General features: G+C 40.4%; 1 non-coding gene across 1 annotated transcript; it reads left to right on the top strand.

The window, feature by feature from the left end:
* The first annotated feature begins 587 nt into the window (after positions 1 to 587).
* On the top strand, positions 588 to 696 carry LOC112891287. The gene has a single exon (XR_003228508.1). It is a non-coding gene; the product is annotated as a small nucleolar RNA R71 (small nucleolar RNA).
* The last annotated feature ends 10976 nt before the right edge of the window (positions 697 to 11672 follow it).

Genomic DNA, 11672 nt, shown 5'->3' with positions numbered 1-11672 from the left:
GCTTGAATGGTCTCCAAGATCTTGTCATTGGCAGCCATCTTCTTTTGCAGTGATTCATTGACTTTCGCTTGGCCTAGGACAAGATACATCAAGGAAGGTTGGTTAGGATTAAACGAATTTGAATTACCATTACCTCCTTGGTAGTAGGAGTGCGATTGATTCCACCCTGACCTCCTTGTGGACGAAACTCGTTGTTGTTATTGTTCATGTACATGACTTCTTCCTAGGTTTCAGGGCAATCGTTCCCCGAATGTGCGGTGTTCCCACAGACCTCGCACGTCATGTGAGCATACAAGGATTGAAGTGCTTGCATTGGAGCCTTTCCTTGGGGATGTTCATCTATCTTCTTGAGGAGGAGGTCGAGCTTGGTGGCGAGCATGTCTATCTCCTTGACAGTGTGCATGCCCCACTGGCATGGTTGGAGAGGTTCTTCGTTCCAACCTTGGTTGGACACCATCTTCTCGATCAAAGTCTTGGCCCTATCAATGGTTAGCGAGAAGAAAGCACCATCTGCAGCAACGTCGATGTAGTTGCGGGCTGTTGGAGTCAGCCCGTTGTAGAAGTTCTGAAGGATGAGCCAATCGTTCATCCCGTGGTGAGGACACGCTAGGATGTACTCCTGAAGTCTCTCCCAAGCTTCAGTAATAGACTCATTAGACGCCTGCTGGAAACTGGAGATTCTTCCTCGATGAGCATTGGTTTTGCCCATCGAAAAGAATTTAGCGAGGAATGCCTTGGTACACTTCTCCCATGTGTCTACCGCACTTCTATTGGCATAAAACCAATATTTTAATCTCCCCAGAAGAGAAAACGGAAACAGTCAGAGTCGGATTGCATCCTGAGTGACCCCCTTGATAATAAAAGTAATGCAGAGTTCCAGGAATTGTTGGAGATGTGTGCTGGTATCCTCATTGGCCTTGCCACAGAATGGGCTGGCCTGCACCATCGTAATGAGATCCATCTTGATCTTGAAATTTTCAACTCTAGTGTTCACATATGGCCTGACTAAGACATTGTCAGCGGAGGGAGCAGACAAATCCCGAAGTGTCTTCTGGGCCATGGCGTTGGAAGTTGATGGAGCAATAATGACTGTTTCGGCTGTCGAGAGTGAAATCTGAGGAGGTACGACATAGGGTCGAACTCTTCTCAAAAGTGACTCCAGATCCTGAGTGAAATTATGCGGCAGATTGAAACCAGTCATGCACTACCCTATTTTCACATCAAAGAGAGAAAGCAAAGCCAAGTTAGCCTGTTTAAACAATGAATACCAACTAAGATATCAATCAAGAACTTAGTTATTCTTTTAACCAGTGCCTTTCCCGGCAGCAGCGCTAAAAATGCTTGTTAGCGTTTGTTAGTGTCATAACTAGGATCGTTAGTCCCTAGCAATGGTTCTTGAAACGTCGTATGGTATTTCTTACGTCACAGATAAATCTGCAAGCGCACGGAATACCGTTATAGCAATTTACCCGTGAGTAATCTTGGGTGTCGTATTTATATTTCTGCAGGGAAGGTGGCGGTTAGATCAAATCTTGGTTGGGTATTCGATTGTATAAACAGGGGTAAGATATATATTGATAATGAGGTAGTGTGACACACAATTTACTCAAGCACAAACTTAAGCAAAGGCTTAGGCAGGGAGAAAGGAAGAAGAAAGCTACTCGGGACTTATATACTTCTATCTAGATATACATCTTGTCCTATAGACTCATACACATACACATGATTATCCTCAGCTTTAAGCTCCCAGGCACTACTGGAAAAACAGCACTTGACTAGCAGAGAAGCCACCAGACAACTCGGCTACTTTATGAACCTCCTACAGCCACTACCCAAACGGGGAGGGTTATACTGGACGGACAATGCTGTCAACACGTGCCAACTACCTCATCAAACCATAGGATAGGACCGCATCGGCAACATTGACTAGCCCAGACACCACGTCTACGCTAATGAGCGATACTCTAGCATCCCGCATGGAGCCCTCACCCGCCAGATGGACAGACTTCACACTAGAGCAAACATACAAATACTGGAACCATTGCCGTGGTACTACATTTACTCTTCTAATCATGCAAGGCGTAAGGTATGAATACAAACTAATCATAGCATACATGTTTGACACTGCAATATATAAACTATGCAAGTATATAAATCTAGAATATAACTCTATTAAAGGTATCAGAGAATTACAAAAGAGAGGAAGAGATAAACCCATACCGAACACTCCTAGGCAACCTCGAGAACCCGAAGAGAGCTACTTTAGCCTAAACTCCACTAACTTATGGACTAAGCAAGAGAGAAACTTGAGAGAGAGCAACTTGAGGTGTGTCTTAATTCTACCCCCCGTCCCCTCATATTTATAGGTGTGCCACAAGGGTCTCTTGGTCGGCAATTGAGGGGAGTCACTTGGAACCGCTATTGGGAGCCAATGTGGAAGCTCCACCCCTGAGCCTTGGTAGGGTGGCTGCCAGGTGGACCCTGATGACTCCTGAGTGTGACTTGGCGCTGTCCTAAGTCGGTTGTATGCTCTAGTGGGCTCTTTGATCTATGTGAGGCTGAACGGTACATTCTGATTGGTCGATAGCTTTTTTCTTGGATTCAAGGGTGTGTTTTCCCTCCATTTCTGTTTAAATCCCTGTGTAGCGCTATTTTCCAAGGGACATATGGAAATGACATTATTCTAAATAAATATGCATGCAAGAAATGCTACTTCTCCCAATTTTCTGATCAAATTGATGGTCGAAATTGAGCCATAATAAGCGTCAACAACCTACAAGTCATGTCACCCATCACGTAGTGGTGACCAAGCACTATCATCACACTTCTGAGATATGACTGCATGGATACATTATGAGCTCTTTACAAAGACTCTAATAAGTAGTAACCCACTAAGGTTTCAGCAGCTATGCGAGTGAATCTCCTCCAAGACATGACCAAATACCAAACAAAAATGTATAGCCTTGGCAGCCGGGGACCCCTTATCACAGGCCCCCCTCCTGCGTTGGAACGACTAATAAACTAGAGACATCTAATTAATTAGTTAAATTAGTTAAGATTAGAGTCCATTAGTTTTTATGGTTGCACTGTTATCCTGTGTGGTAACTCCATGGTTTAATTAATTATAACCATTAACAAGCCTATTGATCCATGGAGTGGTAAACAGTTGTTTCAGTATTGTTCATCATAACTAAATCATCCCTAACTAAAGTACAATAGCTAAGCATACTACCTAGCATTAAAAAAGATAAAACCCGGCTTCAAGGATACAGATAACAAATGATAAATTAGATGGGTACCATCATATTAATGCTTGCATGCACAACTGTAAATAAATATTGTTAGGACAGAAGCATGATCAAGAAATACACTTACCTTTTTTCTACAGAATAGCTGCTCACGTTCTTCAACTCTTGCTCTTGAAAACTCTTCGTCTTTAGAGCTCAGTAACTGTGTTCCTTCAACTTGCGACAAGCACCAGCACAAATATACAAGAAACAAGCAAAATAAGCACAGCTAAAAACAAAGCACAAAGCAGAAGAAAAGCATAAAAAGAGCATATTAAATAATAGGACTTGAAGCTAACGATCGCAAAAGCATAAGAAATGCTGAAAATGGAGTTACATTTGAAAAGACACATATATCGGAATATCATAACATAAATGAAAACTATATGCCAGATTTATTTTAATTAGGAAGACACATGTAAAGATAATTCAAGTAAATACCATTAAATTAGAGTTAACTTAATTTTTATTTATATTTGTAAAGGTGAAGCAGAACTTAAACAAGTTATGATTCGTGTTGAGATAAACAAGATATTTAGAAACACATTTAAAATTGATGTTTAATCAAATTAACATTAACTATGAAACCGGTTTAGAACTCTAATTATTTTTAATTCTAAAAGTTAATTTCATTAGTCAATAACCAAATTATTTCTAAATTAATTAAGAAAACATGAACTACCATACAACTACAATACTAAACTATAGCTTACATTCTTAGAAGTCTAACGGAACATGAACAAACTAAAACGGAGTTTAAACGATGATTCTACTAGCTAAACAAGGTTATAAGGAACAAAAACGTGATTCTCTTCAGCGACCAACAGAGGAGAACCGCGTGACATAAGAAATTGTGCTCGCGAAACAGATGATGAGGTTAAGCCCGGGCTCTGGCTGGCCGGTCTGCCGGCGCTCCGGCGAGCCCGGGGCACGAGGGGGTGGCGCAGAAGAGGGAGGAGGGGACGGGGAACTCGTGGGATGCCTCACTTGCGGCCGAGACGGACAGATTGGACCGGAAATCAACCATGGATGAGTTGGCTGCTGGCGGCTCCGTGGGCAGCAGCATTCCGGTGCGCAACAGCGACGAGGACCGGTGGCGGGGCAGCAGCACATCGCGGTGAAGCTCGTGGTCGCATCGTCTTTGGGCGCCGATCCCTAACCGCAGCGGATCACGCGGCTGAAGGCCAGCGGCGGCGCTCGGCTCCTGCAGGAAGTGGCAGTGCTGCCCAGGGGAGGCGACGCGAAACAGGGGCGCTGGGAGATGTGCGGCTGGGCTCGGCCCTCGCCATGTACAAGGGCACAAAGGCGCGAAGAAGGCCGGGCACGCATGCCTAGGTGGTGGCGGTGGCACACCCAGGCCAGACAACCTATGCTACCCCAGCAGGCGGGCGGGCCTATGGCGAGCCCGATGTGAGCCACGCGGCTCGCCCGCTAAGGGTTGGGTTTTCTTTTATTTTTCTGAAAACATATTTCCCTTCCAAAACAATTAGGGAAAAGTCCATTAAATGTTTTTAAATTATGAAAAATACTCGGAAAAATCCTGAAATTTTTGGGGAAAATCCCATACGCAATTCGGGATACGAGGAGTTCAAATAAAATACTTGGAGCTCATGAAAAGAATTCTAGATGCCTCCAAATATTGGATTAGCTCTAGATGAAAGTGAGAATAATTTCCAAAAACATCTGGTAAATTCTCAGAAAAATTAAAATGATGGATAAAATATTCTAAAAGATATTCAAAAGTTTAAGGGTGTAACAGGTTGCAATAGAAGTTTGTTTACAACTTCATTCACAAGGTACTCGATGGGAGTAGAACTATCTAGATTGCTACGTATCCTAACCGAGTACAAATACTTGGATTGCATGAAATTTGAACTACCCTTCATAAGCTAACATCACAGGACTTGATTTTAACAACATCTCAATATTTGGCACAGATGGCTAAGGAACTTTTTACCGGGTCATATGGGGGCTAGTCTAATCTACGAATTATCATTATTGTGTTGGTGCCTCTTATATACTTTTGTAAGGCTGTGTGTATTCTGATTATGCAGTGATCGGGAGTATTTCAAGTTCTTTATATCATCTTGATGTGATGATCTTGAAATTAATAAAACTTCCCATTTTGAGAAAAAATTAAAATCTGAACAGCCTTAACAGCCTCCCTAAATCCTAAGTTGGCTTTCGTGCAGTTTAAGATTGCCCATAAATTCCTCGAACTCCAGGGCAGGTAATATCTTTGTAAAGCCAGCAACCAAATGATCCTTGCAAGGAATTGGTCAAATCTGCAAATGCTTCCTTGAAACTCTTTCTCTGACAAAATGGAATCAATCTCAATGTGTTTAGCCCTTGCATGGAAAATAGGGTTAGGAAGGAGGAGGATATAACCATGGTGGATACACATGAGCCATGCTCTTCGCCAAGTTACAAGTTGTCGTCAACTTGGACTCCGTGTTCGGTTCGGATTCAGCTTACCACCATGAAAGGAATTGGCCACATTCCCTGGTACCACATCAAAACGAGGTGTTCTTTGATGCGTTGGAAAGCTACCGAAGAAAGCTTTCTTTTGGTTCTAGTCCCAGCTCCAGAAGGTTCGTGGATCATCCTATATGACCATGACAAGGTGCTGCGTCACCTAGTTTGGGCTGTGTCGGGCCTTGTATCGTGTTGAGCCTTAAGCCCAGGTTGTAGACGCCCCCCTAGTCTCCCCCTTTCTCTCTCATAAACTCAGTGCCAACCGCCCGAGAACAGCCGCGGATTTTGTTTAGTTCTAGTTTGCCATAAAAAACAAACTTCTTTAATTGTAACTGTGATGTCAAGTCTTTTTATTGTGAATCAGACCCTCATTCTTGTTCTACACCACTATAGCGATTAGTCCTTTTATATTCAGAGCTTGAACCCTATTTTCACTTTTGCTTCATATACATCTGCAATTTCAGATTGCGTGTTTATCATTTCTTGCTTGTGTTCTTCGACTCGCTTGTAGGGAAAAGTCTTCTTGGCGAGGTCAATCGAGTTGCGCTTGGTTGATAACCAAGGGAGCAGCAGTGTAACGGTTGCAGGGGTTCGAATCATGTCTGATTAGAAGCCCAGATCGCCAACGCCGAGTTCTCCACCAATCGAATCTATCATATCTATCAGAAGATCGGACTAGTGCTACATCAGCAGATATGCCCTTATCACATCACTCCACAAACAGGGAGATTATTGCTGTAATTTTATTATAAGTTTGGCCAACAATGTCTCTATTCATATAGTCACTGCGGTAGCATTGGCTAGCGATTTATACTATGCTTCCGTGCTTGACATGGTAGCCTGCTCTATAGCACTCAAAGAAATAAGATTAGACCCAAAATACACAGCAGACCCTCATGATGATCTTCTGTCGTCCATATACTACCTACCCAATCAGAATAAGGAAAGGCACTCAACAAGGTATCACGGAGACTAGCTTGTTTATTTTCAATCCAACATCAAGTTGAACCTTTTATATATCTTAATCCTTTTAAAAACAGTCCAATGAGTAGTTGTAGGTGCATGTAAGATTTGATAATCTTTATTTAATTTCCTGGAAAATGCTATATCAGGACGACTAAAAGTAAGATACCGGAATGGACCTATAATACTATCCTCCGGCGACAATGGTACACCATCATCTCGTGTAAATTTCTCAATAGCTGCTAAAGAACTAGGAGAGTGTTGGCAAAAAACAAAATCATACCAACTCTTACCAGAACATCTTAAACACATGTTTCTTGTGATAATACTATGCCTCCCTGAGTTGGTTAGAATTTAATTCATAGGAAATAGTTCAAATCTCCCAAATCTTTGAGAGGAAACTCTGAAGTAAATACTGAACAAAAGAAATGTCAAAGCAACCTATCTTTGAAAACGAATGTGTTGAATGGTTAAGTAAATGACATGTAATACTTGAATTCCCAGAGTAACGTGAATTCAACTATCACAAAAAAACATTGAACAAAATTTAAAATCCTAAGGTAAAATGAAATAGTATTTATAAGAAATATCAAAAAAATTAGCAATATTGAGAAGAAGTGTTGCAATGTTTGTATGAAAACAATGCTATATTTATACAAAATGTTGAATGCAACTAAGATTATTTAACGTTCCAAAACTTATTTGAAAATAAAGAGAGAAACAAGAAGAAGGAAAATTAAACATACTGTAAATTTCTTTTGATTAGGATACTATAATATCCAAGTGATTATTTACTTCTCTAGCAAATAATGAAGGGAAAAAATAAAATGGATATATAACTCTAATGAACGTGTGGAATTAAAACTAAAAAATAAGAATAAAATATATTTTGAATGCATAATAAAGTACATAATCTAAGTGGTATTAACAGAAGGTGGTTTAATAGCATGTAAATATAAGTCCTTGATCATGTGCAACATAAAGAACTTGCCCTGGGTTTGCTGGAGTAAGGAATGGCCTTGCTTCCAGACTGAATGACCCTACTATAGTTCGAGCCTCTCTCTTTGAGAGGAACAAACATAGCCCAGCTAAGTTAGGCTCTTTGAGCAATAAATAAAGCCCAATGTCATTAGGTCATCTCTAGGGGAACAACCAAGCAGGGGCCCATTGGTAGCTAGAGGCATGGATTGAAGAAAAACGTAAAACTGCGCCTAGAAGCCAAAAGCCCAAAATGGAAAGTAATAAGAGAAGGTGCTTGTAAACTCCTTTAGGCCCCTGCACCTGGTTCAAAACCCACCAGTAGACAGCAGCATGTATAATTTCGTGAAAATAAAATTTGTAACTTAGATTGAAGTGATTTTCTAGTTTTTTATTCACATTAGATAGTTCGTTAAGCCATTATTCATTATGTTCCCGTACATTTCTACTCCCTCTGTTTTTTAACTAGTTAGATTATCTGAAATGTTATATTTTCTAACACTAAATGCCATATATTTAAAAACAAAGGAAGTAAACAAGAGTGCCCAATAAAATTTTATTTTTCAAGTTTTAACAATTATTGTAACTTAGATAGGATGGTCTTTTAATTTTTAATTCGAATTAGATAGTTAGTTAATCTATTAATCGTAATGCTTCCATACTTTGTACTCCCTCTATTTTAACTAATTAGCTTTTCATAGACGTTATGTATTATTTTAATAGTAAACATCATAGATTGAGAAACAAAGGTAGTGACAATAGTGCCCAATAGAATCTTTTTTTTCTAGGGATCAATCCTTAGGGGCAGTTTAAATTCAGGGACTAATTTCTAGTCCGGATCACAGCAGATGTTTGCATGCCAATTAGGAGGGACTAAACATGAGCTAATTATAAAAATAATTACATAAATGGAGACTAATTCATAAGATAAATCTATTAAGTCTAATTCATCTATTATTAGCATATATTTACTGTAGCACAACATTATCAAATTATTAACTAATTAAGCTTAATGGATTCATCTCGCGAATTAGTCTCCATTTATGTAATTAGTTTTGTAATTAGCCTATATTTAATACTCCTAATTGGTGTTCAAACATTCGATGTGATGGGACTAAAATTTAGTCATCCCCATCCTAACACCCCCTTAATCATTATTGAAAGATCGAGCTCATAAATAGTTCTGCCCGTGCAATGCTACTGCATGACAGCAACCTTCTAAGACTTTTGAAGGCTCCATGAATGCTCAGTTCGTTCATGTGCTAGAAGTGACGTAGACACGAACAATTTTGGAAAAGGTCTAAATTACTCCCCTTAGCTAAAGTTCGGATAACCCTCTAAACTATCGTTTGGTTCATTTTTCCCCCAAACTATGCTCTTTGGTTCAAATTACCCCCTAATATAATATATCTTTTTCATCATGCATAGGTGGAGCTTTAAGATGAAATTTTGCAAGATGATAGTACACATCATAACACATGTTAGAATCCTTGATGATGTTAGCATACGTGGAGCCTAGATGTCTTAGAGATCATCCGGCGTAATGTTGAGCTTCTTTAGGCTTGACTTCTTGTACCTCCATTTTCCATGAAGATTATCACGTGAACTGGAGTGAGTTGGGACACCGAAAACAATATAGAGCAGAGGATCAACAAATAGAATAAGAAATCGGGCGAAAAAATATCATCAAGGAAGATATAAAGGTCCAAGGGCTGAGAATAATGAACAAAGAGGTCAAGAATATGTCAAGAATGATTTCTATATTAAGGAAGATCATAGAAAACGATCATTATTATTTAGGCTCACGTTTTACATTCGACACGGCTCTGATACCACTCTATCACACATGATTTTTAAAATAAAACCAAATGCATATCTATATGTATGCCAGGATCATAAATAGGGATAAAGTAGCAACCTATCAAGTTACATGCATGCACACAAATAAATAAAGATTATTAGGATAAAATATGACCAAAGAATATACTTGCCTTTGTGTCAAAGAATAACTGATCAGAGTCTTCAACGTTGCTCTTGAAACTCTTCAATCTTCACAATTCTCGAACTGCGTTCCTTTCTACTCGCGATAAGCATCGGCACAAACATACAAGAAAATAAACAAACAAGCACATCTAAGAACAGAGCACCAAACAGAAGAAAAGCACTAAAGTGCACACTGAAGGGTAGGGCTCGAAGCTACGATCGCAACAGCGCAAGAAACACGAAAAATAGAGTTACGGTTGAAAAGATACAGCTATCGAAAGATTCATATTATAATGAAAAAGAACAAGAACTGTATGCTTAATTTATTTTAATTATGAAAAATCACATAAATGATATATTAGAATTAACTTAATTTTATTTATATTTGTAAAAATAAGATAAACTTTATCAAATTTTGTTTATTAAATTTCTTGGTAGTTATACCAATTAACTATTTACTAGTAAATAGTATGTGAGAACCTCTAAAGCTTTATGATTAGTATTAAACTAAATAAATTATATTAAAGGACACATTTATATTGGTATTAATCAATTGAACATTAATTATAAAAACTTATGTAGAACTCTAATTTACTTTTAATTATAAAACTAGTTTAAATAATCATTATTCAAATCAATTCTACATTTCATTATAAAACATGAACTGCGATAAAATAATACTACTAGACGATAGCTTATGCTAAAACAAAGCTGAACTCTTAAAGCTTAAAATGGAGCTAAAAAAGTATGTATGATCTATACTATGTTGCAGGGATCTGGTTGTGATAAACCGCAGATTTCAGGGCTAGCAGAGGAGATTTCAGAGAGAGAAAAAAAGGCCGCGTGAAAAGAGTAAAAGACAGGCTAGATTCGGAATAGAATTGATTTGGACTTGTGTGCAGTATTGAATAGATCCAGGGTCTATCGGTACAATTAGCAAGACACAAGAAAGAAGCGATTAAATAACTTGTTTTCTAGGGACTTAATCGCAAAAAGGGCAAGACCTCCTGCCATGGCCGGCGGTGGTTCTGGCCTTCCTGCTCGCCGGTGTTCTGGTGAACAGGGACCAACAATGAGAGGGGTAATAGATGGAGGAGATCGAGGGGGTTCCGTTTGAGGGGCTCACCAGCGGTGGGGGTCCTCGGGATGGCCGGAATCGAGACCGGTAGCGGCGGCGGCGGCGGCGGTCTACTCCGTAGCGGGGGTGCTCTGGCAACCGTTTGACGACGAGGCGAGGAGGGGAAGGTGCGGCTCGGTGAGGGGAAGGAATTGGTGGCGTCGGTTTTGTCCGGCGGGCCTCCGACGTGACGAATCGGCGGAGAAAACGATGGCAGCGAGGTCCCTGCGGCTCCGGCGAAGTTCTATGGCGACATGTTGCGCGAGGGAAGCAGGGGCGCGCGGCACTACTGCGGGAAAGGCGAGGGCACGCACAGATTAAGGGCTGGGAGGCGGTGCGAGGGGGCTGCGCCTGGGCGTGCGTGCCCAGGTTAGCTCGTGCTCGGATCCTGACCCGAGCTCAGCTCGGTCCCTGCGGAGGGGACGGACCCGACGGGCGGGGCCCGCTTGCCAGGTGTGGGTGCGGTGGCTGAGCAAAGCTGAGGCGTGGTCTAAGAGGAAAACGGCGTGCAAAAGGTAGAGAAAAGGGAGGGGAAGAACGGCCCATAGGGGAAAATTTAAGCCGAGAAGGAAAAACAAAGGAAAAGAGAAAAAGAGAAAGAGGAAAGAGGAAAGAGGAAAAGAAAGTCTTCTCTTTTCTCTAGAAAATTGAGAGTAGTTTCCTACAAAATCTGAAAAAAAATAATTCAAAAATCTAGAAATTAGATAAATTTATTCGAAAAGATATTTACATCCCAAAATTGAAAGTTTAGAGGTGTGACACATATGGACGAATATCCTTAATGCCTGAAAACTATCGTGTTGTTTTCTTGCTAGAAACAAAATAAATGCAGGGATGTAGTTTTCCTGCCCCACCAAATCCTAAATTGT

This window comes from Panicum hallii, chromosome 4 (assembly GCF_002211085.1).
Source record: "Panicum hallii strain FIL2 chromosome 4, PHallii_v3.1, whole genome shotgun sequence".
Classification (NCBI taxonomy): domain Eukaryota; kingdom Viridiplantae; phylum Streptophyta; class Magnoliopsida; order Poales; family Poaceae; genus Panicum; species Panicum hallii.
Note: the sequence above shows the minus strand (reverse complement) of the source record. Positions and strands in the feature narration are given on the sequence as shown.